This window comes from Thalassophryne amazonica, chromosome 20 (genome assembly GCF_902500255.1).
Source record: "Thalassophryne amazonica chromosome 20, fThaAma1.1, whole genome shotgun sequence".
In the NCBI taxonomy this organism is placed as follows: Eukaryota; Metazoa; Chordata; class Actinopteri; order Batrachoidiformes; family Batrachoididae; genus Thalassophryne; species Thalassophryne amazonica.
Window position 1 is genome coordinate 62,593,413 of NC_047122.1, and position 25,738 is coordinate 62,619,150.

The following is a 25,738-nucleotide window of genomic DNA, read 5'->3' on the forward strand; positions in this document are numbered from 1 at the left end:
GGCCGTTTCCCAGATGACCTCTGCACCCGGGAGGGGGGGGTTAGGGGTGTTTTTTATTTTTTGTTAATTCCCTGTTCCACCTCCGGCTTCAGCGCGCCTTTGAGCCGTATGCCATCAATGTAGCTTAGGTTTGGGGCAGTGGTATATACCCGCAGCTGATGGCTGGTTTCAAAGTCGGAGGGGTGGCGCCGTTTTGTGCCATACGCCATTACCACTGTTCCAGTCCTCCCGGGTGACTTTTGGGGTATAGTCATGGTTGGTGACACTGGACATACTTCCAGTTTCCCCTGCGCTGAGGGGGTGGGGTTGGGGTTGTTGTTTTGTTTGTTTGTTTTTTTTCCCCCCAGTTTCCGCCCTCAGGGTGTGACTGTGGTGTCCTCTGGGGGGGAAATGACTGTGGGACCATCTAGCTGTACACGGCCGGGGCTGCGTCTGTTGTTAGTCATGGGGGGTGTCTACTGGGGTTTGATGGACCGGTCCTCTTGGAGGCACTGGGAGCCCTCCTGGGTGACTTTGGATCCCAGAGGGACCTCGGCTGTGGTTATTACTCCTGGAGCTGGCGGGATGTCCTCTGGGGGGTGTTGGTCCCTACATGTCGTCCGGGGGGGGTTAGATTTTTTTTTTTTTTTGCAAGCTTAAGTTTGGGTTGTGGTGTTATTTCTTTTCTCCTCTTCCCGGGGTTTGATGGGACGGTCCGGGTTGGTATGGTTGTTTGTGTTTTTCCTTTTTTTTCTTTCCTCCCAGTTTGCACCCCTGAGGTTTGGTTGTGGCATTCCCTGGGGGGGGGTTATTGTTTTTTTTTTCTTTTTGTTTTATGACTAAGCAGACTCTAAACATAGTCAGAAGAAGGCTGAATGTACAGGTTTGAGAACTCCTGGCCAAATCTGAGCAAAGTGAATGACAGAAGCAAGAGTTGACAGAAACGAATGCAAAGATGCAGTCAGAGGTGGAGACTCTAACAGGTTTGCTAAATGAAACAGAAGGCAAGACCATCAAATTCAACAAAAGATATCTCTCCACTGGAGTGTCAGCTGCAGGATACTCAGGAGCTGCTCCAAGAGGAAATCCATTAGGCACCTTCCCTCTCCATCCACCTAGGGCAGATGGAGGATGAGGAGAATATTTTGTGGGAGATGCTGAAAGAAAAGGAAGAGAACAAGAAGACTGTGGAGAAGCCAGTTTCTACTCTCTAGACTCAGCTGGCTGAAAGGAAGACAAAGGCAGGATAGGATGCCTTGTCAGTAGAGGGGGCTGAAGAGGGCCTCAAGTGAGTCCAATGGGAGTTTAGATGGTGTTCAGCAGCAGCTGGAGTAGAAAAGTTCAGCCTATGGACAAACTGGATAAGACAGAAATCCATTTGCCGCAAGAGTTGGATGACCTCATGGTGGACCAGGACCACCTTCGGCAGATTGTCTCCAATCTGGAGAGGAAACAAAAAAAAAGTCTGACCAGATGTGGGCCAAAGAGAAACGTATTGCTGCTCTATATGCAGAGGAGTATGATCGTGCTGAAGCGGAGGCCAGGGAGAAGGAGACAAAGGTGTTGACTCTGGCAAGAGAGTTAGACTCTTACAGACCCGAAAGATGAACTTGACCGATTTAATAAAGTGCTCAAGACCAAGACGGATCACTTTGGAAAGAGTTCACAGTTTGGAGAGGTCCAAGCGTGCCATGGAGCAGCAACTGGAGGAGATGAAGATTCAGCTGGAGGAGCTGGAGGATGAACGCAGGCAATGTTTCCAGGCCCACTCTGCCAAGAAGAAATGGGAGCTGGATCTGGGAGGGCTTGAAGGCCTTCTTGAAGATGCTAATGAAAATCGAGATAATGTTTTATAGCAGCTGAAGAAACTGCAGGCCCGAATGAAAGACCGGATGAGAGGACTGGAAGACTTGCGAATGTCCAGGGATGAAGCAGTTAATGATGCTAAAGACAGTGATAAGAAGCTTAAAGCCATGGAGGGAGACATGCTACACATCCAGGAGGAGCTGTCTACTGCAGACCGGCTCAGGATGAGATCTATAGTCTCAACACAGAGTTCCCTGTTGGCAGAGAAGAGGCGGCTGGAAGCTCGTATCATCCAGCTGAAGGAAAAACTAGAGGAGAAGCTCAACATTGAGAGGGTCAATGACCGCATGATGAGATTCACATGAGGTTGAGCAGCTGACGACGGAGCTGTCTTCAGAGCGCAGTAACACTCAGCTCTTGGAGACAGGCTTTCCCAGCTGGATCATCAGCACACGGAGCGGAGACTGAAACTGCAGGAGGTGTTTTTTGCTCCCAGCCAACATTCCAGCCATGGTCCCTGGAGGGGGGTGTTTTTCCTGGCCCAGGTTCGTGTGGTCGCCGGGAGGCTTCCTGTGAGGGTGGGGTACTGTTGTGGGCTGGGGTGTTTGGCTGGCTTTGTTTTTGTTTTCTGTTTCTCCCTCCAGGTGGCATGCGTTCAAGACTGAGTGGCTGACGTGTGGCTGAGTATTAGGACCTCACCCTGAACACCTGAGGCTTGTTATCACGTGCAGGTCATCAGGACTCACAGCTGTGGTGTATCTGTCTTGATCAGAGCTTGCTGCACTTAAACCTTGAATGCACAGTGTGTGATTGCCAGAGACTCGACCTTGTGAGCAGACGTGTGAGATCGACGTCAGGAGAACAATCTCACCATTACGGATGCAGAGACTGCTCCAGGTTTGACGCCACAGTCTGTGAAGGAGGATTGCGTGAGGTCTCACGCTCTTCAGCACACTTCCTGAGGTAATTTGGTTTTGGTGACTTTCATGAAGTAATGACAGTGGATTTGGTGTCCCTCACACCTTGTTATATTGAGCTGTTACGCTATGCTAATCGCCTAATCAGCTTCTACTGCAGTGGAGATTTGAACTGAGTTGTTCCGTGCCTGCAGGGTGAGAAGCTGAGTTATATTAAAGCCAGGAAGTGTTTGCTGATTGTGTACACCTTTGAGCTGTGTCTCTCTGTCTGGAGAGTGTTGGACTCACCTCATGATTTCTTCCTTCGCAGACTCGGTTTGTCGCGGCCGCCTGGGGGGTGTCGGCGGGGTCCCTGGGTCCGAACTGCTGTGGCTCCGGACCGTTTGCGCTGCTGAGAGTGTGCCGTGTTTCCACCTCACCAGACCGCAGACTTTTTGGGTTGTTTATCACTCCACTCACTATTATGTTTATTAAATTCTGTTACCTTTTGAACCGTGCTCTGCTTATTTTATGTTGGGTCCTGTCAAACGCTGGGTCGGTGCTCCGACCGCGTCCGACACATAACAGCGCTGTAACTAGGTTTAAGGATATGATTCCTTCTTTATGTTCTCCAATGCCATATACCAACACAGGGCAGAGTAGCGACCTAAACTCTGTGAGTGAGATAGATTATCTCAACAATAGTTTTATATCCTCATTGAGGACAACTTTGGATGCTGTAGCTCCTCTGACAAAGAGAGCCTTAAATCAGAAGTGCCTGACTCCGTGGTATAACTCACAAACTGGCAGCTTAAAGCAGATAACCTGTAAGTTGGAGAGGAAATGGCGTCTCACTAATTTAGAAGATCTTCACTTATCCTGGAAAAATAGTCTGTTGCTCTATAAAAAAGCCCTCCATAAAGCTAGGACATCTTACTACTCATCACTAATTGAAGAAAATAAGAACAACCCCAGGTTTCTTTTCAGCACTGTAGCCAGGCTGACAAAGAGTCAGAGCTCTATTGAGCCGAGTATTCCTTTAACTTTAACTAGTAATGACTTCATGACTTTCTTTGCTAATAAAATTTTAACTATTCGAGAAAAAATTACTCATAACCATCCCAAAGACATATCGTTCTCTTTGGCTGCTTTCAGTGATGCCGGTATTTGGTTAGACTCTTTCTCTCCGATTGTTCTGAGTTATTTTCATTAGTTACTTCCTCCAAACCATCAACATGTCTATTAGACCCCATTCCTACCAGGCTGCTCAAGGAAGCCCTACCATTAATTAATGCTTCGATCTTAAATATGATCAATCTGTCTTTATTAGTTGGCTATGTACCACAGGCTTTTAAGGTGGCAGTAATTAAACCATTACTTAAAAAGCCATCACTTGACCCAGCTATCTTAGCTAATTATAGGCCAATCTCCAACCTTCCTTTTCTCTCAAAAATTCTTGAAAGGGTAGTTGTAAAACAGCTAACTGATCATCTGCAGAAGAATGGTCTATTTGAAGAGTTTCAGTCAGGGTTTAGAATTCATCATAGTACAGAAACAGCATTAGTGAAGGTTACAAATGATCTTCTTATGGCCTCAGACAGTGGACTCATCTCTGTGCTTGTTCTGTTAGACCTCAGTGCTGCTTTTGATACTGTTGACCATAAAATTTTATTACAGAGATTAGAGCATGCCATAGGTATTAAAGGCACTGGGCTGCGGTGGTTTGAATCATATTTATCTAATAGATTACAATTTGTTCATGTAAATGGGGAATCTTCTTCACAGACTAAGGTTAATTATGGAGTTCCACAAGGTTCTGTGCTAGGACCAATTTGATTCACTTTATACATGCTTCCCTTAGGCAGTATTATTAGACAGCATTGCTTAAATTTTCATTGTTACGCAGATGATACTCAGCTTTATCTATCCATGAAGCCAGAGGACACACACCAATTAGCTAAACTGCAGGATTGTCTTACAGACATAAAGACATGGATGACCTCTAATTTCCTGCTTTTAAACTCAGATAAAACTGAAGTTATTGTACTTGGCCCCACAAATCTTAGAAACATGGTGTCTAACCAGATCCTTACTCTGGATGGCATTACCCTGACCTCTAGTAATACTGTGAGAAATCTTGGAGTCATTTTTGATCAGGATATGTCATTCAATGCGCATATTAAACAAATATGTAGGACTGCTTTTTTGCATTTGCGCAATATCTCTAAAATTAGAAAGGTCTTGTCTCAGAGTGATGCTGAAAAACTAATTCATGCATTTATTTCCTCTAGGCTGGACTATTGTAATTCATTATTATCAGGTTGTCCTAAAAGTTCCCTGAAAAGCCTTCAGTTAATTCAAAATGCTGCAGCTAGAGTACTGACAGGGACTAGAAGGAGAGAGCATATCTCACCCATATTGGCCTCTCTTCATTGGCTTCCTGTTAATTCTAGAATAGAATTTAAAATTCTGTTTCTTACTTATAAGGTTTTGAATAATCAGGTCCCATCTTATCTTAGGGACCTCATAGTACCATATCACCCCAATAGAGCGCTTCGCTCTCAGACTGCAGGCTTACTTGTAGTTCCTAGGTTTTGTAAAAGTAGAATGGGAGGCAGAGCCTTCAGTTTTCAGGCTCCTCTCCTCTGGAACCAGCTCCCAATTTGGATCAGGGAGACAGACACCCGCTCTACTTTTAAGATTAGGCTTAAAACTTTCCTTTTTGCTAAAGCTTATAGTTAGGGCTGGATCAGGTGACCCTGAACCATCCCTTAGTTATGCTGCTATAGACTTAGACTGCTGGGGGGTTCCCATGATGCACTGAGTGTTTCTTTCTCTTTTTGCTCTGTATGCACCACTCTGCATTTAATCATTAGTGATTGATCTCTGCTCCCCTCCACAGCGTGTCTTTTTCCTGGTTCTCTCCCTCAGCCCCAACCAGTCCCAGCAGAAGACTGCCCCTCCCTGAGCCTGGTTCTGCTGGAGGTTTCTTCCTGTTAAAAGGGAGTTTTTCCTTCCCATTGTCGCCAAGTGCTTGCTCACAGGGGGTCGTTTTGACAGTTGGGGTTTTTCTGTAATTATTGTATGGCTTTGCCTTGCAATATGAAGCGCCTTGGGGCAACTGTTTGTTGTGATTTGGCGCTATATAAATGAAATTTATTTGATTTGATTTGATATATACGAGGTCTGTCCAAAAAGTAACAGACCTTTTTTTTTTTTCCAAAAACTATATGGATTTGTATCACTTGTGATTGCATCAGCCAAGCTTGAACCTTCGTGCGCATGCGTGAGTTTTTCCACGCCTGTCGGTTGCGTCATTCGCCTGTGGGCAGGCTTTGAGTGAGCACTAGTCCACCCCTCCCGTCGGATTTCTTTTGTTTGAGAACTTGCTGAGAGGCTGCCGCTTTGCTCCATGAAATTTTTTTCAGAAACTGTTAGACAGGCAGTTGGAAACCATTCGATAGATTCAGTTGGATATCGGTGAAGATTCTGTCAGCGTCATGTGGATTATGGACTGTTAAAACCTTTTTAAAGACGGCCCACAGCGGCGGAGGGTGCGCGGCGCGGCGAGCGGCCATCGACAGGCTGGAACGACCAGATCATTTCTAAACTGAATGCTGTGTTGATCCGAGACATCATGTGACTACCACAGAAATGGCAACAGAGCTGGACATAGCACTTTTGCGGCACATTCCACTGTTACAGGAGATTTTGTAATGAAAGACGTGTGGAGGATTTCGCGCATCGGCACGAAGCAGCTCAGTACGCGCGCAGCAAAAAAAAAAAACACCTCCGTGTTGGAAACCATTCAGAAGATTCAGACGGCTTTCGATGGCTTTCAGTCGAGTGAGTATCCGAGAAATTGTGTAACAGCTGGACATGCCGCAACATGTCCTGTGAGACTTCCAAGATGGAGGTGTTTTTTTGCTGCGCGTCCTGAGCTGCTTCGTGCCAACGCGCGAAATCCTCCGCACGTCTTTCATTACAAAATCTCCTGTAACAATGGAATGTGCAGCAAAAGTGCTATGTCCAGCTCTCTTGCCATTTCTGTGGTAGTCACATGATGTCCCGGATCAACACAGCGTTCAGTTTAGAAATGATCTGGTTGTTCCAGCCTGTTGATGGCCGCTCGGCGCGCCGCGCGCCCTCCGCCGCTGTGGGCCGTCTTTAAAAAGGTTTTAATAGTCCATAATCCGCGTGACACCGACAGAATCTTCACCGATATCCAACTGAATCTATCGAATGGTTTCCAACTGCCTGTCTCTAACAGTTTCTGAAAAAAATTTCATGGAGCAAAGCGGCAGTCTCTCAGCAAGTTCTCAGACAAAAGAAATCTGACGGGAGGGGTGGACCAGTGCTCATTCAAAGCCTGCCCACAGGCGAATGACGCAACTGACAGGCGTGGAAAAACTCACGCATGCGCACGAAATTTCAAGCTTGGCTGATGCAGTCACACGTGATTCAAATCCATATAGTTTTTGAAAAAAATAAAAAGGTCTGTTACTTTTTGGACAGACCTCGTATATTCTTTATTCTGCTGTCACGTCAGACAAACACACCTCCACTTTCACAAACCCATTTGTGTATTACAAACAGGATGGTTTTAGATTTATAGTGTTTTGCTGGTATTTTGAGTTTGTGGTGAATTTTTGTTACTCCGAAGACCACTGACCTTATCACTCCTATTCAGTCCTTCTGACAAACAAAGCAATTTGTCACAAACAATGCAGTTATCAAAGGTGAGTAGAGAATCAGTGCTAACAATGTTTGAAATTACAGTGACCAAGAAAAGCCATGACACAAACAAATGCAGAAAACACAACTGCAAACAAGCAAAAACACGTGCATCAATTCTACAACAGGTCATTGAAATGAAAATATTTTGCAACCAATTAAATCCAATTTTTCATGTTTCTTCTTCTATGTTTTATTTCAACTTGATCACATCATAGATTGTGAAATAAAATGACGTCAAGGCTCGGCTCTGAGCTCCTTCTTGTTTGAAATGGTGATGGACAGGTTGACGGATCAGATCACTCTCCACAGACTATGATGTTTGCTGATGACATTGTAGTCTGTAGTGAGAGTAGAGAGCAGGTGGAGACTAACCTGGAGATGTGGCGATATGCTGTGGAGAGAAGGGGAATGAAAGAAGGAGCAAAACTGAGTACATGTGTGTGAATGAGAGGGAGCACAGTAAAATAGTGCAGTTACAAGGAGTAGAGGTGGTGAAAGTGGATGAGTTTAAATACATGGAGTCAGCTGTCCAAACTGATAGAGAGTGTGGAAGAGAGGTGAAGAAGAAAGTGCAGGCAGAGTGGAGTGGATGGAGAAAGGCGGCAGGAGTGATTTGTGATGGAGAAATATCAGCAAGAGTGAAGGGGAAAGTTTACAAGACAGTATTGAGACCAGCTATGTTGTACGGCTTAGAGACGGCGGCACTAACAAAAATACAGGGGACAGAGATGGGATTTTCTGTAAGAGCCACGAGGATGGACAGTATTAGGAATGAACATATCAGAGGGACAGCTCAGGTTGGATGGTTTGGAGACAAAGCCAGAGAGGTGAGATTGGGATGGTTTGTACCTGTGCAGAGGAGGGACCCAGGGTATATAGAGAGAAGGATGCTGACGATGGAGTCACCAAGCAGAAGGAGAAGAAGGAGGATAAAGAGGCGGTTTATGGATGTGCTGGTGGCTGATGTGACAGAAGAAGATACAGAGGACAGGGTGAGATGGAAACGACTGATCTGCTGTGGCACCCTCTAAAGGAAGCAGCCGAAAGAAGTCCATAGAAAGATAAGATCTGTTTTTGTGATGATCGAGGACATAGTTTTGTGGATCCCAACTTATCCTGATGCCCTCAATTTTGAAAACATGATTAACTAGAAGCACTTGGAGAGCGCAAACCTCCACCAAGGCCATAGGGTCACTGACGTCACGTGGAATACCCTTTGGCAAAGAGACTTATTCCACGTCATTTCACGCATCTACCATCATGTTTCAGATTCAGTGGTTAACCCTCTGGAGTCCGAGGGCATTTTTTGGACAGTTCACTCGCCTGGCATAAATGTTTTATTATTGCTGTTAACAGCTCTCCCTGCATGCCACAATCAAGTTTTATGTCTCTTTTTTTCAGGACAACCCATACTTTCAAAATATATATGCTATAGTTGTGTTTTCTAAGTCTAATAAAGGTTTACAATCAGAAATAAGAAAGGAAAAAGTAATGCGGGAAAATAATTTTCCACACACATTTATTCAAAACACACAGCAAACTATAATAAACTAGTAACACATCACTCCTAAAAACAATCTTTGGTGTGTCACATGAGGTGAATCTGCCCTACAATTGGATTTTGGAAAACTATGTTATGGTGAGCCAATTCCGTTTGGACACTCACATTGCTCATATCATCACACAGCTTCAATGAGGAATGCAAAGATGGTGGACGGTGGCTCGAACGTCCGCTGAGTTAACTTTTCAGCAAAAAAAAAAAGTGTAAGTTTCTACCTCATATCATTAAAAAGTTATTTATAATTTAGTAAAGTTTGGTCTCAGCCATCATATACGATGGTGTTGCCCCCAGAGGGTTAAACCCTTAGATCTTTAGCAAACGTATTTATAAAGAGAAACTGCATGAACTACACAAGTTTTTTTTTAATTTTCTAATAATAAGTTTATTCAGTGAAGAGAAACAAATGATTAATTATTGTTGTGCCGTAACTTAATTTTTGTTCAGCCTTTGTGAGCCGTCTTCATGAAGTTAGATGCAAAAATGTTGAAACTGGCCCTATCCTGCAATGATAAAGAATCCTTAAAAAATTACTGGATCCGGATCGTGTTCCAGATCATTACCAAAATTTAATGACTTCTAAGTTAGGCCAAGATACACCCCTGGTAAAAATTTCATTGAAATCCGTTGAGTATTTTTTGAGTAATCCTGCTAACAAACCAACCAACAAACAAACGGACGTGACTGAAAACATAACCTCCTTGGCGGAGGTAAAAATTTCCTGATTGCTAACAAGGTTCCACAACTACTTTTACCACCAGTTCAACCAGATTTCATGCCCTGATTGAAAGGGTAGTTGTAAAACAGCTAACTGATCATCTGCAGAGGAATGGTCTATTTGAAGAGTTTCAGTCAGGTTTTAGAATTCATCATAGTACAGAAACAGCATTAGTGAAGGTTACAAATGATCTTCTTATGGCCTCAGACAGTGGACTCATCTCTGTGCTTGTTCTGTTAGACCTCAGTGCTGCTTTTGATACTGTTGACCATAAAATTTTATTACAGAGATTAGAGCATGCCATAGGTATTAAAGACACTGCGCTGCGGTGGTTTGAATCATATTTATCTAATAGATTACAATTTGTTCATGTAAATGGGGAATCTTCTTCACAGACTAAGGTTAATTATGGAGTTCCACAAGGTTCTGTGCTAGAACCAATTTTATTCACTTTATACATGCTTCCCTTAGGCAGTATTATTAGACGGTATTGCTTAAATTTTCATTGTTACGCAGATGATACCCAGCTTTATCTATCCATGAAGCCAGAGGACACACACCAATTAGCTAAACTGCAGGATTGTCTTACAGACATAAAGACATGGATGACCTCTAATTTCCTGCTTTTAAACTCAGATAAAACTGAAGTTATTGTACTTGGCCCCACAAATTTTAGAAACATGGTGTCTAACCAGATCCTTACTCTGGATGGCATTACCCTGACCTCTAGTAATACTGTGAGAAATCTTGGAGTCATTTTTGATTAGGATATGTCATTCAAAGCACATATTAAACAAATATGTAGGACTGCTTTTTTGCATTTACGCAATATCTCTAAAATTAGAAAGGTCTTGTCTCAGAGTGATGCTGAAAAACTAATTCATGCATTTATTTCCTCTAGGCTGGACTATTGTAATTCATTATTATCAGGTTGTCCTAAAAGTTCCCTAAAAAGCCTTCAGTTAATTCAAAATGCTGCAGCTAGAGTACTAACGGGGACTAGAAGGAGAGAGCATATCTCACCCATATTGGCCTCTCTTCATTGGCTTCCTGTTAATTCTAGAATAGAATTTAAAATTCTTCTTCTTACTTATAAGGTTTTGAATAATCAGGTCCCATCTTATCTTAGGGACCTCATAGTACCATATCACCCCATTAGAGCGCTTCGCTCTCAGACTGCAGGCTTACTTGTAGTCCTAGGGTTTGTAAGAGTAGAATGGGAGGCAGAGCCTTCAGCTTTCAGGCTCCTCTCCTGTGGAACCAGCTCCCAATTCGGATCAGGGAGACAGACACCCTCTCTACTTTTAAGATTAGGCTTAAAACTTTCCTTTTTGCTAAAGCTTATAGTTAGGGCTGGATCAGGTGACCCTGAACCATCCCTTAGTTATGCTGCTATAGACTTAGACTGCTGGGGGGTTCCCATGATGCACTGAGTGTTTCTTTCTCTTTTTGCTCTGTATGCACCACTCTGCATTTAATCATTAGTGATCGATCTCTGCTCCCCTCCACAGCATGTCTTTTTCCTAGTTCTCTCCCTCAGCCCCATCCACTCCCAGCAGAAGACTGCCCCTCCCTGAGCCTGGTTCTGCTGGAGGTTTCTTCCAGTTAAAAGGGAGTTTTTCCTTCCCACTGTCGCCAAGTGCTTGCTCACAGGGGGTCGTTTTGACCGTTGGGGTTTTTACGTAATTATTGTATGGCTTTGCCTTACAATATAAAGCGCCTTGGGGCAACTGTTTGTTGTGATTTGGCGCTATATAAATAAAATTGATTGATTGATTGATTGATTGATTGATTGATTGATTGATTGATTGATTGATTGATTGATTGATTGGACATCTGTTTTTTTGTTGTTTGCTTTATAATGTTCTTTCTTTATCAGACATCAAAAACTGGCAGTGGGAGACAATAAGTCATATTTTTTTAACTTGCCATGTTTAGATTTGTAAAAAAAACAAAAACAATGGTCTGTGTTGTTTCAGATTATTATTTTGTCATCTTGATGTCACTTTTTTCCCACTTGGTCCATTAAGTTCAATGAGATGTGAAGTCCTGATATGAAAATAACTTCAGTCAGCACCCCCCCCCCCCCCCCCCCCCCCCCCCCATTGTTTCTGCCTGTAGCTCGTGCAAATGACGCTGGTAACACACGCACGTGCGCGCCCGCGTACGCGCTCACACACATTCACACGCGCGCGCCCGACTGATCGTGCCATGCAGGTGCCTTTTCCCAACAGATCGGCTGCGTTTCTAACGCATGACGCGCCCACGTGTGACAGGCGCACGTGTGCGGCAGGCAGCTGTGATCGCTGCGCCTCCCGACTCCCGTCAGCCCGTCGACAAACTCACCGGCGTTAACGGACGACAGGAAGCCCAGCAGCAGCAGCAGCAGCCCCGGCGCAGACGAGCCCGCCATCCTCCTGCTTCTTTTTCTTGCGAAGCTTCACATCCTGCGCGGCCCATTTATGAAATCCCGTTTGACGGGGAGAGACGGAGCATCCCGGCCAGTGACACCGGCACCGGAGAGAGACGGAGACTTGTTTGGATCACCTGGAACTTGGACGCTGCAGCAAGAAGCGCAGACGGAGGAGGAGAGAGGGAGGGAGGAGGAGGTGGAGAGGGGTGGCTTTCGGCAATGTGACCGGTGCTTCAGCGGCTGCGATCAATGCGCGCGACTGGAGCGCGGATCCGTGTGTTAGATCCCTGAGCAGCGTGGATGGAGCGCGAGCGAGGAAGCGCAGCTACGACGCACAGCCAAAATTCCTCTTCCACCCCCCCATGTTCTCCATCATTCCTTAAAAATATATATTAAATAAACAAATAATAACTATAATAATAAATCAGTGACAATTTTGGCAAAATATACAAAAATGACATCATAAGCCAAGACAATCCAACAATGAAGCAGGTCCATGATGTTGTAAAAGCCTCGTGGCCAGACTGCACTTTATCCCATTGTTTTCTTGAGGTAATGAAATCATGTTCTCATTATCTCAAGAAAACAGAACTTTGTCATACCAAGATTACAGAATTATTGTTGTTTTTCCTGAAAATGTTCTTATGATCTCATGAAAACAAAACACTGTTATCCTGACATAATGTAATAATTTCGAGAAGGTTTTACGGAACAGGTGGATCGGTGGAATAGGAACTGGGCTGGCAGTATGTATAGATGGGGAGTCAGGTCAGGTCTGGGGGCATGTGATGGCACCTCGCAACACCGCACGTGCCAGTAACCATAAGTCCTGGATAACAACCACCCAGGCAGACAGCTGGATCCTCCCCACCTACTGAAAGTATATCTGCTGCAGCTCAGTGAAAAATCAGCACCTCCAAAGGTTGTAGCTGATAGTTCCTCAAAATACAAATGATACTCATCTGATTCTACCTAAGTAAGGTGTTTTTTATGCACCTTCGTTCCAGTGGTACCGAAGTCTCACAGCATACAGTACAGCAGAAAGCACCAGGACCCTAAAATCATAGACCTTTGTTCTCCTGCAAAGATAATGTCCTCGCTGGAGACCACCGTCCTCAGACTTCAGGACTTCATAAGCTGTTTCTAAAAGTTGGGTCTCACCACTGGGTGGGGAAGTAAGTTATGATGGACTGGTGTCCCTTCCAGGGGGAATCGTAGGTTCTCAGCCACTTCATTCTATGATATTCTCCAATGAGCACCAGCACAATGGATCTTTAGGGCCTGATTAGGAGTTACTTGTACTTATTATCTCAAGAAAGCATTACTTTGCTTTGAGACAATTGAACATTTAACTCATTGTCTTGAGAAAAGAAGACATTTCCCTGAAATAGTGAAATAATATTCTTGTGGTCTTGAAAAAAATGGCAGTTGGTTTCTTGAAATAAATGTCTTGAGGAAGCAAAAGGGTTTTTTTTTTCCTGAGATAATGAAATAATTGTTTCATCTTATGAAAACAAAAATTTGTTTTCACAAGATCACTTTTTTCAACTTGAGAAAATACTTGTTTTCCTGAGATAATTGAATAATTTTCTCATTGTCTCGAGAAAACAAAACATTATTTTCCATTAGATAAGGCTCTAATTTTCTCATTGTCCAGAGAACACAAAACCTGGTTTCCTGAGATAATGCTACAATTTTTTGATTATCTTGAGAAAAATAAACTTTGTTTTCCCAAGATCATTTTTTTTTTCAACTTGAGAAAGTAGCACTTGTTTTTTTCTGAGATAATGGAAACATTTTCTCATTTTGTCAAGAAAACAAATTTTTTTTGAGATAATGGAATACTTTTATCATTGTCTCGAGAAAAAGAAACAACTTTCATGAGATAATAATATAGTTTTCTCATTGCCTCAAAAACACAAAACAAAACATTATTTTCTAATTTTCTTGACAAAACAATGGAGCCAGTGAAAAGAATGGAAAATATTCCATTATCTCACAAAAACAAAACTTTGTTTTTGTGAGATAATAGATTTTTTATCATTGTCTTGAGAAAAAAAAACTTAGATTTCATGAAATAATACTATAATTTTGTCATTGCCTCAAAAAACATAACATTTTGTTCCTGGGAAAATGCTACAATTATGTCATTATCTTGATAAAAAGAAACTTTGTTTTCTTGAGATAATGGAATAATTATCAGTGTCTCGAGAAACGGAAACATTGTTTTCCTGAGATGATGAAATATTTTCTTTTTGTCGAAATAGAATAATTTTCTTCTGATGTTGAGATAATGTAATAATTTTGCTCACCGCACTTCCGCTTCAACTCTCTGTTATTACACGATATCTGTGTAGTTGCTGTTTAACAGGTCTGAGATGTATGTTGCATTATCATGGTCACTGAAATTGCCTGTAAAGCCGGAGTTGTGGTAATTGCCTTCTTAGATGACACACGGCAACGTGGATATTTTCCAAAGCAGAGCATAAAGCTATTTCAGCCGGCATCAGGCCGTGACTGAATGGAATTGTGATCTGCTGATCAATACTGGGTCTGTTTCTCTGCTATATTGCAAACACCAGGGATTACTGAATAAAACTAAATGTCCCCGAGGCTATATAGGGTGTTATCTCAGTCAAACAAAGTTTTGCTGTTCTGGGTTTTCATAGAGGAAAAGTCTAATTTAAGAAGTTTTGTTTAATCATGTTTAACAGTGCAATAGCTCCCCGAATATAATGTGAAGTCTGTTTCAGAGGGACAACAATACCACGCAAAAATCCTGCAACAAAAAATAGAAAATGCATTGGCGGTGTGTGTGCGTGTGTGTGTGTGTGTGTGTGTGTGTGTATGTGTGTGGGGGGTAATCTTAAAAACAGATATAAAAGATTGCAACTACAAATAGCCCAGATATATTTTGCTGTAAGTCTCTCATGCGCTATTTAGACTCTGACATAAGTTTACATAGACCTTGGTCAAAGGTTTTTGGACTGTCACGACCCTGATTGTTTGGGACCAGGTGCTGGGAGAAGAGATCAGCTGACTGGCTGAGGAGAGGGACCTCGGTCCAGCGTTCCTCATACAACTGCTGCCTGAGCCAAGTGGGACTCTGTTGTGCTCAGATTTTGTTCTAGTTTTGTGTTTTACTAATTAATAAATGATTTGAAATGCTCCGTTTTGTGTTTTAAAATTGAGATGCAGATAAATTTCAGAGCTCCTGTGGTGACCACGAGGAAAAAAGGAGATGCACTATTTATAAATAGAGAGAGTTTTTCCATTCCACTGCTGTCTATGTGCTTCCTCAGGGGGGTTGGTAAGATTAGATCTCACCCTTGCGGAGTGACTTGGGGTGACCTATGTTGGGATATGGTGTGATAGAAATAAAATGTAAAATTGATTTGAATAAATAACATTATATACAATAGAAATAAAGTACACATTCCAACTGATTTTGCACATACGAGGTCTGTGAGAAAAGTATCCGACCTTATTTTTTTTAAAAACCATATGGATTTGAATCACGTGTGATTACATCAGCCAAGCTTGAACCCTCGTGGGCATGCGAGAGTTTTTTCACGCCTGTCGGTGACGTCATTCACCTGTGAGCACGCCTTGTGGAAGGAGTGGTCCAGCCCCCTTGTCGGAATTCCTTTGTCTGAGAAGTTGCTGAGAGACTGGCGCTGGGCTTGATCAAAATTTTTTCAAAAACTGTGAGGCACATCCGAGTGGACACCATTCGAGAAATTCAGCTGGTTTTTGGTGAAAATTTTAACGGCTGATGAGAGATTTTGAATTGTTTCTATCGCTGTAAGGACTTCCCATGGAGCGGGACGTCGCGCAGCATTCTGAGGTGACGTCTTCATCCTGTTTCAAGCTGAAAATCTCCAAATTTAAGCCTCTGTTGACCCAGGACATCGTGAGAGAACAGAGAACTTTCAGAAGAGGTCGGAATCAGCAGTTTATCTGGACATTCCACTGTTAAAGGAGATTTTTTTAATGAAAGATGTGTGGACGGATTGGTGCATTGGCTCGCAGCCGGCGCGGCGCGCCCGCCACAGGAAAAACACCTCCGTTGGAAGCCTTAAGGACAAGTTGGAACATGCCCTGCTGTTAATTTCTCAGATACTCACTCAACTGAAAGCCACCAAAAGCCGCCTGGATTTTACAAATGGTTATCAACACGGAGGTGTTTTTCCTGTGCCAATCCGTCCGCACGTCTTTCATTAAAAAAATATCCTTCAACAGTGGAATGTCCAGATAAACTGCTGATTCCGACCTCTTCTGAAAGTTCTCTGTTCTCTCACGACGTCCTGGGTCAACAGAGGCTTAAATTTGGAGGTTTTCAGCTTGAAACAGGATGACGACGTCGCCTCGGAGCGCTGCGCGATGTCCCGCTCCGTGGGAAGTCCTTACAGCAATAGAAACAATCCAAAATCTCTTATCAGCTGTTAAAATTTACACCGAAAACCAGCTGAATTTCTCGAATGGTATCCACTCGGATGTGCCTCACAGTTCTTGAAAAAATTTTGATCAAGCACAGCGCCAGTCTCTCAGCAACTTCTCCGACAATGAAAATCTGACGAGGGGGCTGGACCACTCCTTCCACAAGGCGTGCTCACAGGTGAATGACGTCACCGACAGGCGTGAAAAAACTTACGCATGCCCACGAGGGTTCAAGCTTGGCTGATGTAATCACATGTGATTCAAATCCATATAGTTTTTAAAAAAAATAAAACTGTCTGTTTCTTTTCTAATAGACCTCGTAGAGGGCTCTATCGTGATAGCAGGTGTTTAATGCATTTTGCAAATGTATTTGGTGCGTATCAACCAACATATTACTATGTATTTACGTAACACTAAATCTCATGACAAACCACAGTGCTATGAACAAAGAGACTGGATTAATTATTCATGGACATGTTGTGGGCATATCAATAAATCAACCGATCCAAATGGCACCTGCCACTGCCTTTAAGGCACAAATCTGGCAAGTACTTTTGTGTTGTTATCAACGGACACATTGAGGAGTGAGGCTTTCCAAGGAGGAAATTATCTGCACCAAAATCAGCAGAGAAAACAGGCACTATGACTACTATTAGGACAATTGATACAATAAATCTCTCAAATTTCTTGACAAACAACAAATTATACTTACAGGATCATCAGATAATTCCATGTACTTTTGGCAGAATTAGCCTTTTTTCAAACAGATTTTAACCCAAACTGTTCAGAATACTTGCATCTACAAGTATTATGGGAAAACTCTGCATTGTTATGCTGTGAAAGCAAGACTGGGGTCACATGGTTTTGTTTACATTCTGTTACCAAACAGAATTCCCCAGAAACCAAATGGATCTGAGAGACAACCGCGACAAAGCAAATGCCATTTTCACTTTTGGGCTTCAAAGGAAGAAAAGAAAAGAGACACAACACAGGAAATAAACTATAAGTGAGGAAGGGGTGAGGGAAAGTCCAGTCTATGTCAGACAGATTATACTGAGGTAAGTTCTTTATTTTCCTGTTGCATGTTACTGATTTGACTTAGCTTTTTTTTTCTTTTGGAAAATGCGTAGACCATTTCTTTTGGAAAACTTAAATTATGGCATGGTACTTAATTTCAGCAATATACAAACAAAAATAAACAAAAGTTATTTAAAACATAGACCAAATGGCATGGTATATTCAACCCAGTCTCACATTTTTTATTTTTTTTTCACGAAATGATTCAAATTTTTGCGACCTTTTTTTTTTAACTTAATATTACTAACCCTACTCCTACCCCCAACTCTAACCATAACCACCCCCCACCCACTTCACTTTTATTTTCGTGCAGCCATCACGAAATGTATTAGAATGAATTTGTGCTCACGTTACGAAAATGTGGTGCTTTTCGCGACAATATCACAAACCAATAGATTAATGTATATTTAATGCTGCTGAATCACGACATGCCGTGGGATATGGTAGGGTATATTTATTACTAAAAATCTAGTCACTCGCTTTTTCAAATTATGCAGTATTTTAAGTTGCACACAATATTCTCCCCAAATTATACACTATACTACCCATTTACATAATTATACTACACTCTTCCCATCTATTTTTTTTTACAATTCCTTCCCATTTTTATTTTATAGGCTGTTTGTTGAAGCAGACAAAAGGCATATGTTCAGTGATTGAGTGGTTGTGGCTTTGATGCAGACTGATGAAGTCCTATTATTCTTTAAGAATTATGATTTATTTAAAGGGTGCTCCAGTATAAAAAAAATATGTGTCTAATTATTATATATTGCATCCCAAAATAATTAATTTTTTTATACCAATTCAAAAAGCTCCCTCCATTTTTATTTATTTATTATTTAATTTTTTTTGTATTTTGTAACCAATGCATTACATGTTACGTGTGCTTACATTTTTGTAACTTCATTTTATACCTTCAAACTTACATGGAAACAATCATTAATAGGAAAATCAAATGAAAGTTTGCAGAGTGCTAAAAGGAGAAAAATTTCAGCTGAAGAAAAGGAAGAAGAACTGACAAAAGGAGAGAATGAAAACGTCATATCATTCAAAAACTGGTGAAGAAAAAGAAAAGCTCCTGCAGGATAAAAGAGAAAGGGCATCCAAGCTGAGGAAAGAAAAGTTTCAAGGAAGTGACAGACAAAGAGCTGCTGACATCCTTTATGTGAAAGACTATATTGCATATAAAGAGGCTTTAACACAATAATATTAGTTCTGTTTCTCTTTTTAAAAGTTATGATCAATATTTACTGTCACATAGTGAGGTGTAGTCAATACTCTAGCTGCCAATAAAAGAGGGGTGTTTTGTGTCCCTCACAGTGTGGAAAGGTGTTCTTTGCTGTAATATAGGAACCTTGGTGCAGCACCTCCATTAGACTGCACAGATCAACAGACAATTAACATTCCACGCACAACCCAATTAATGTCTTTCCTTTCAGTCAGATACAGTGGAGGACACTTCAGATGTACAACTCCTTTCTTACTCGTCTTCTCCTCATTGTTTTCACCTAAAGGTTTGTAGAACAATTTTGTTGGTCTTAGATGACAACAGTGGCATCGCTTTATTATGCCACTGACAGTTTTATCACTTCATATCAGGTTCAAGTGAGCAAAATGTCCCCAGGTTCTGGTCTTTCTTGCTTTGCCAATTGCTGGGCTGATCAGAGATGCTGCTGAGAGATTTATATATTTTGGAGAAAGTCTTTTAGAGGTTAATGTTGTTGGCGCAGCAATAGGTGACGCATGCAGATTGGATGTGGGAATTTGGGAATGAGAGAAGGAGTGTAAGGTTGTTGCGTGGGTTCTGACAGTGTGTTTCAAAACAGAACAGAGGAATGAGGTTCTAATGGCTTTTTAATTTTTGGATATTGAAACTAAATGATTGTTTCAAAGGGCTGAAGCAAAAACAATCATCTGACATCCATCTTATACATGTCAAAAAGTAAACAGCTCCCTAAGATCACTATAGGGCCTTTAAATTTCACAAATCTGAGAAAATGTAGTTTCTACCAAAATCTAAGCATTGTAATGTAGTTTTATTTTTGTAACATGCTGCAAAATGACAGCTCATTTTAATGAAGAGCACATATTTATCATAGTGAATGTTGTCTTTTCCTTCATCGCCGTCATGCAGATGAACTATGGGAGGAAGTACGTGTGCCCATGTATGAGGCTTTGAGATTACCTGTGACCCATCTTACATTAACATCCATAAGATTTCTCTTCCAAATCTACCAAATGTTCGTTATAGCATCTGATGCCTTGAATTTCTCCCCCTCAGGGGTTGAAATTCTAAATTGCTCCCAGAAAGCATGAATTTTGATCATACTGGCAATATCATATAATGAATCCCTGATGTAAATGCTAAGGAATAAAACTGTAGTTGTGTCAAAGAAAATTATTTTTATGACTTAAATCTTAAAAAAAATAAAATAAAATAAAACAGCGGTGCTATACCTTTAATGATCTTCTGGGTTAGCTGTGGCTTTTGGCTCACCAATCTCACACAGATACCATTTTGCCTAGTGACCTTTATTGGGGTGACATCAGCTTGCATTTCCTTGGATCTTGCTCTTAAATCTTTTAAAAGTTAGTAGATGAGTCATCACTGCACTCTTGCAAGATTTTTGGAAGGTCAGTCACTTCTGACAATGCTCAATGTTGTGCCAAGTTTTTCTCCATTTGGAGGTAATGACTTTCACTCTTTGGTTTATTGGTTTTCTCCTCATCTCTTATGGAATAAATAATAATACAATAACATGCTTTTGGAGGGCGGTATGCATTTTCAGAGGCCCGACGTTCACGCCCAGTTGCCCAAAATGACAGATATTCGCCCGAGTTAGACGAGGGCAAATATATGTCATTTTGGGCAACAGGGCATGAATGGAGGGACTCAGAAAAATGCATACAGCACGACAACAGCATGTTATTTGCATTATTATCACTTTTTACTGAGATACACAACGCGTAACGCGTACATAAAAAGTTGGCTCACTTTAACTTTTGTCGTGTCGGCTGGCGCACGCTGCTCTCCAAATTCGGCAGTGCATCCTCATCAAGCTGGCTGCTTTAGCTACTGTTCATGGTCATACTATCCATGAGAAAATCATCCGGAATATCCATACTGGGCCCAAAACACACTTTTCACCTTTTCATCTTTTCCTCTGCAGACAGTTTTTTTTCTTCCCCCTCTGTGGACAGTTTTTGGGCTGCGCGCTATGACATAATTTGTTTATGCACAGCGGGCGAGTATAGCCAGATAGCGTCTACGTAAATCTACGATACCGGCCCAGCAATGTCCCGGTAAAGTGATAATAATGCATAATAGTAGATACTAGGGAAGTTTTTGCAACATTCTACATGTACATACATACACAGGCATGGGCATATACTGTTTATAGTACAATACTGCTTGGATTTAACCTTTTTCTGCTTGTCTTGTGAGTCTTAGACTGGGTGTGGTTGATCTGCTTATCTCTCACACCTGCAATCAATCACCTACCCCAGTTCAGTTTAAAAGACCAGCTCATTCATCCACTCTTTGCTAGTTCATTGACACACCTTTGCTACTGGCCACCCCCAGCCTCACCACCTGTCTTTCCCACATCTGTGGTACAGACACTGTAGACACTATCTGCAGCAAGATCATGCTGTAGGTCTTTGGAGCAGGTCTGTGGGTTGACTATGACTGTTCTCACCATCCTTCACTTCAGCTTATCTGAGATATTTCTTGGCCTGCCACTTCAGGCCTTAACTAGTACCGTGTCTGTGGTCTTACATTTCCTCACTATGTTTCTCACAGTGGAAACTGACGGCTGAAATCTCTGAGATAGCTTTTTGTATCCTTCCCTTAAACCATGATGTTGAATAATCTTTGTTTTCAGGTCATTTGAGAGTAGTTTAGAGGCTCCCATGTTGCTACTCTTTAGAAGGGTTGCAAAGAGGGGAAACATTTGCAAATGGCCACCTTAAATACCCTTTCTCATGATTGGATTCACCTGTGTAAGGAGATCAAGGGTCAATGAGCTTACCAAACCAATTTTGTGTTCCAGTAATTAGTGCTAAATGTATTCAAATCAATAAAACATTTATTTTAAAATTTATGCACCTGCCTAATTTTGTTTAAATAATTATTGCACACTTTTTGTTAATACTAGAAACTTCATTTCACTTCTCAAGTATCAGTGTGTTTGTCTGCTATATATTTAACTGAAATTTCTGATCCAGACAACCAATGATTTATGAACGAAAATCATATATATATATATATATATATATATATATATATATATATATATATATATATATATATATATATATATAATATATAATATATATATACGAGGTCTCTTAGATAATAAACCGACCCTTTTATTTTCTTTTTTTAACTATATGGATTTGAATGACATGCGATTACACCAATCATGCTTGAACCCTCGTGCGCATGCGTGAGTTTTTTCACGCGTGTCGGTGACGTCATTTCCCTGTGGGCAGGCCTTGAGTGAGATGTGGTCCCGCCCTCTCGGCTGAATTCCTTTGTTTCACACGCTGCTCGAGACGGCGCGCGTTTTTTCTGGACCGGTGAGGAATATCCGAGTGGACACTATTCGAGAAATTAAGCTGGTTTTCTGTGAAAAGTTTAACGGCTGATGAGAGATTATGGGGTGTTTCTGTCGGTGTAAGGACTTCCCACGGAGCGGGACGTCCTGCAGTGCTTCCAGGCGCTGTTGTCGGCCTGTTTCGAGCTGAAAACATCCTAATTTAAGGCTTAATTCACCCAGGACATCGTGAGAGAACAGAGAAGATTCAGAAGAGGCCGGCATGAGGAATTTATGCGGACATTCCACTGTTTAAGGACATTTTTTTAATGAAAGACGTACGCGCAAATTCGCAAAGTCGTTTCCGTGACGACTCGGCAAATCTGTGTGCGCCGCGACAGGAAAAACACCTCCGTGTTGAAAACCATTTGTAGAATTCAGGCGGCTTTTAATGGCTTTCAACAAGTGAGTAACTGAGAAATTGTTTAACAGCTTGGGCATGTTCCAACTTGCCCGTTAAGGTTTCCAACGGAGGTGTTTTTCCTGCCGCGACCCCCCGCGGTCGGGTCCAGCCCGACATGCGACTCTGCCCGCACGTTCTTTCATTACAAAATGACCATTAACAATGGAATGTCCGAATAAACTCCTCATGCCGACTTCTTCTGAAAGTTCTCTGTTCTCTGACGACTTACTGGGTCAACAGAGCCTGAAATGTGTAAGTTTTCAACTTGAAACGGCGAGACGCTGCCGCCTCGAAGCGCAGATCGCTGTCAGGCGCCGTGGACCGTCCTTAAAGCGACACTACCAGACCAAAATCTCTCATCAGCCGTTAAAATTTTTACCGAAAACCAGCTGAATTTATTGAATGGTGTCCACTCAGTTGTGCCTTACAGTTTTGAAAAATTTTTTATCAAACAAAGCAACAGTCTCTGAGCCATTCCTAAACAATGAAAAAAATCGACGAGCGGGTGGACGACTCCTCACTCAAAGACTGCCCACAGGCGAATGACGTAACCGACAGGCGTGAAAAAACTCTCGCATGCCCACGAGGGTTCAAGCATGTCTGATGTAATCACACGTGATTCAAATCCATATGGTTTTTGAAAAAAATAATAAGGTCGGATACTTTTCTAATAGACCTCGTATATATATATATATATATATATATAGTATTTTATTGTGGGGAATTCCTGCCAGGTAATAGTAGTGGATTCATCCATGGGGTTCCAGGATATTTCTATTCACCTTGTATTTGCAGTATTTGTGAGTTTACAGCAGCTACTTGGCTTCTTGACCATATGCGTTCAGGGTTTGGAGACTCACGGGAACTGACTGGTCTGAAAGAGCTCGTTGAGCTGCATCTGTCACTGACGTTTTGCTGATTGGCAACAAACAGTCCTGAAGTGCCTTTAATCCATCCAAAGGAGCAGGGGGATATGAGCAAATTTGCAGCAGCTTTGAAGTGGTGTTATTACTCATTTTCCCTCGCCTCCGCTCACTGCTAACCCCAAACTGCCCCGGAACACTTCAATTACACTGTGCACTGATGTGTGCTGGTTGTGGTGAAGAAGGGATATTTATGATTGGGCCATTCAAGTGAAGATGGAGGATCACAGGCTGAATGTGCTCAGAAATTATAGTAAAAATTAGACATACAAAAATCAGACTTACACTAAGTCTGAATATTAAAGAAATGAGATGAGAACATGACTTGTAACTACAAAAATAAATCAATTCAATTCAATTTGGCACAACAGGAAGAAGAAAAAGTTGCATTTCCTTGAAAGGCTACTTGAGGCTGGCTCCAAAAAAAAAGAAAAAAAAAAGGAGCAGGTTCCCATAGAAGCCCATGTTGAAATGCCCAAATTTCGAGCAGACATAAATGTTTACAATCTGGTAAAAGAAAAAAAAAAGTTTTCAGTTTCCCTCTCCGTAATAAACGTACAGAGGTGAATTTAATTTTGCTTTTTGTAATTCCTTAGTTTAAGACATTTTAAGCCATAAAGGTATGCATAATTAGGGATGTCATCACCTTAAGTGACATCTAAGAAGTAGCCACTGTGACCCAAGTGTCAACATGTGGTCGCACAGATGCTGCTAGCTGCAGCTGCTAACTGTTGAGATGTACTGTGTCTGTGCTTTCTGAGCATTTTGTTACAAATATGTGTAAAAATGTGCCCAGTTGTGCAGCTTATTGTCCTAACAGATCGTCTAAGATGACTAGCATATACCATTAAATAGCACAGCAATTTCACTGGATGGAAATACTGGAGCACAGACATCTTGGACATCTTGGTGTTAGCATATTTTGCATCTTAATTACGTTCGGTGTAGGATTTAGTGCCATCCAGTGCTGAGGCTGCAGATTGCAGATTCACAATTTTGATCTCCTTCATGTTTTTTTTTGGGGGGGGGGGGGGGGTTCTTGCATTCTTTGTCTTCTTTTGTGATAACGACATATATGATTCTCCATTTCATTTCACAAAAATTGGGGTTAGCCATCAGTCACAAAGAGTATATGGTGTATAGGGAATCTACAAATCTATCTATCTATCTATCTATCTATCTATCTATCTATCTATCTATCTATCTATCTATCTATCTATCTATCTATCTATCTATCTATCTATCTATCTATCTATCTTAGTTATACGTGCTTCTAAAGCCCCTCTCACAGGGGCCAATGTAGAGTTGCGTAGAGAATGCGGCGTACCGACTATGCCAACCTTATGCAGCCCTACGTGGCAATACAATGAGAGACACAAAGGGGCCAGCAAAATGGATGCAAAAAAATTAAACATATTTAATTTTTTCATGGATCTACTGTATGCAAGTCTATGCAACACTGTGCTACTGTACACCAAGCCTCCCCAATTGTATGCTACCCTACGCCAGTCTGGTGAAAAATCCTTTTAGGGTTTTTATCAGTACATACATGCATTGATAGATTTTATTCATCCTGCTGGACTCTGCTGAACTTTGCTGGCAGTGAAACTTAAAAACCACAGAAGAAGAAGAGGAAGGTCAAGCTTCCCCCCTGTGCACAACATATGCAGCATTCCTGCGTACTAGATATGCAGCACAATGCAACTCTACGCAGGCCCGGTGTGAAAGGGGCTTAAACGGCACAAAGATGCCGTCTGTGTGAGGGGAGCTTCAGTGTTTCACTGAATAAGCAAGAGCTGAGATGTCAGCTTCAGTGATTTATGTTACAAAAATCCAAAACAAACTGGTTCAGCCTGAAATTCGAATTCTAGCATATTTACAACATGCGCAAACACAGAAGTGCAGGGCATGAAGGGGATTTAGTGTCAAACTTCAAGTGCATTTCACTATAAGAAGTGGGATGAAAAACATATTCTTGTACAGTATGACCCCTTTAAAGGTGATGTCACAAAATGGCAAATTTAGCTTGTGAGATTTTTATGTCTATAGCACTTTTTTTGCCTCAGTTGGAAATCTGATATAGGAAAAGCATATAATCCTCTGACATTTACTCAGATGGAGTTTAAGTGAGTCTACTTTTACAATATAAACTTCAACGAAGTGTGAGGCTGCAGCAATAAGCCGCTATTT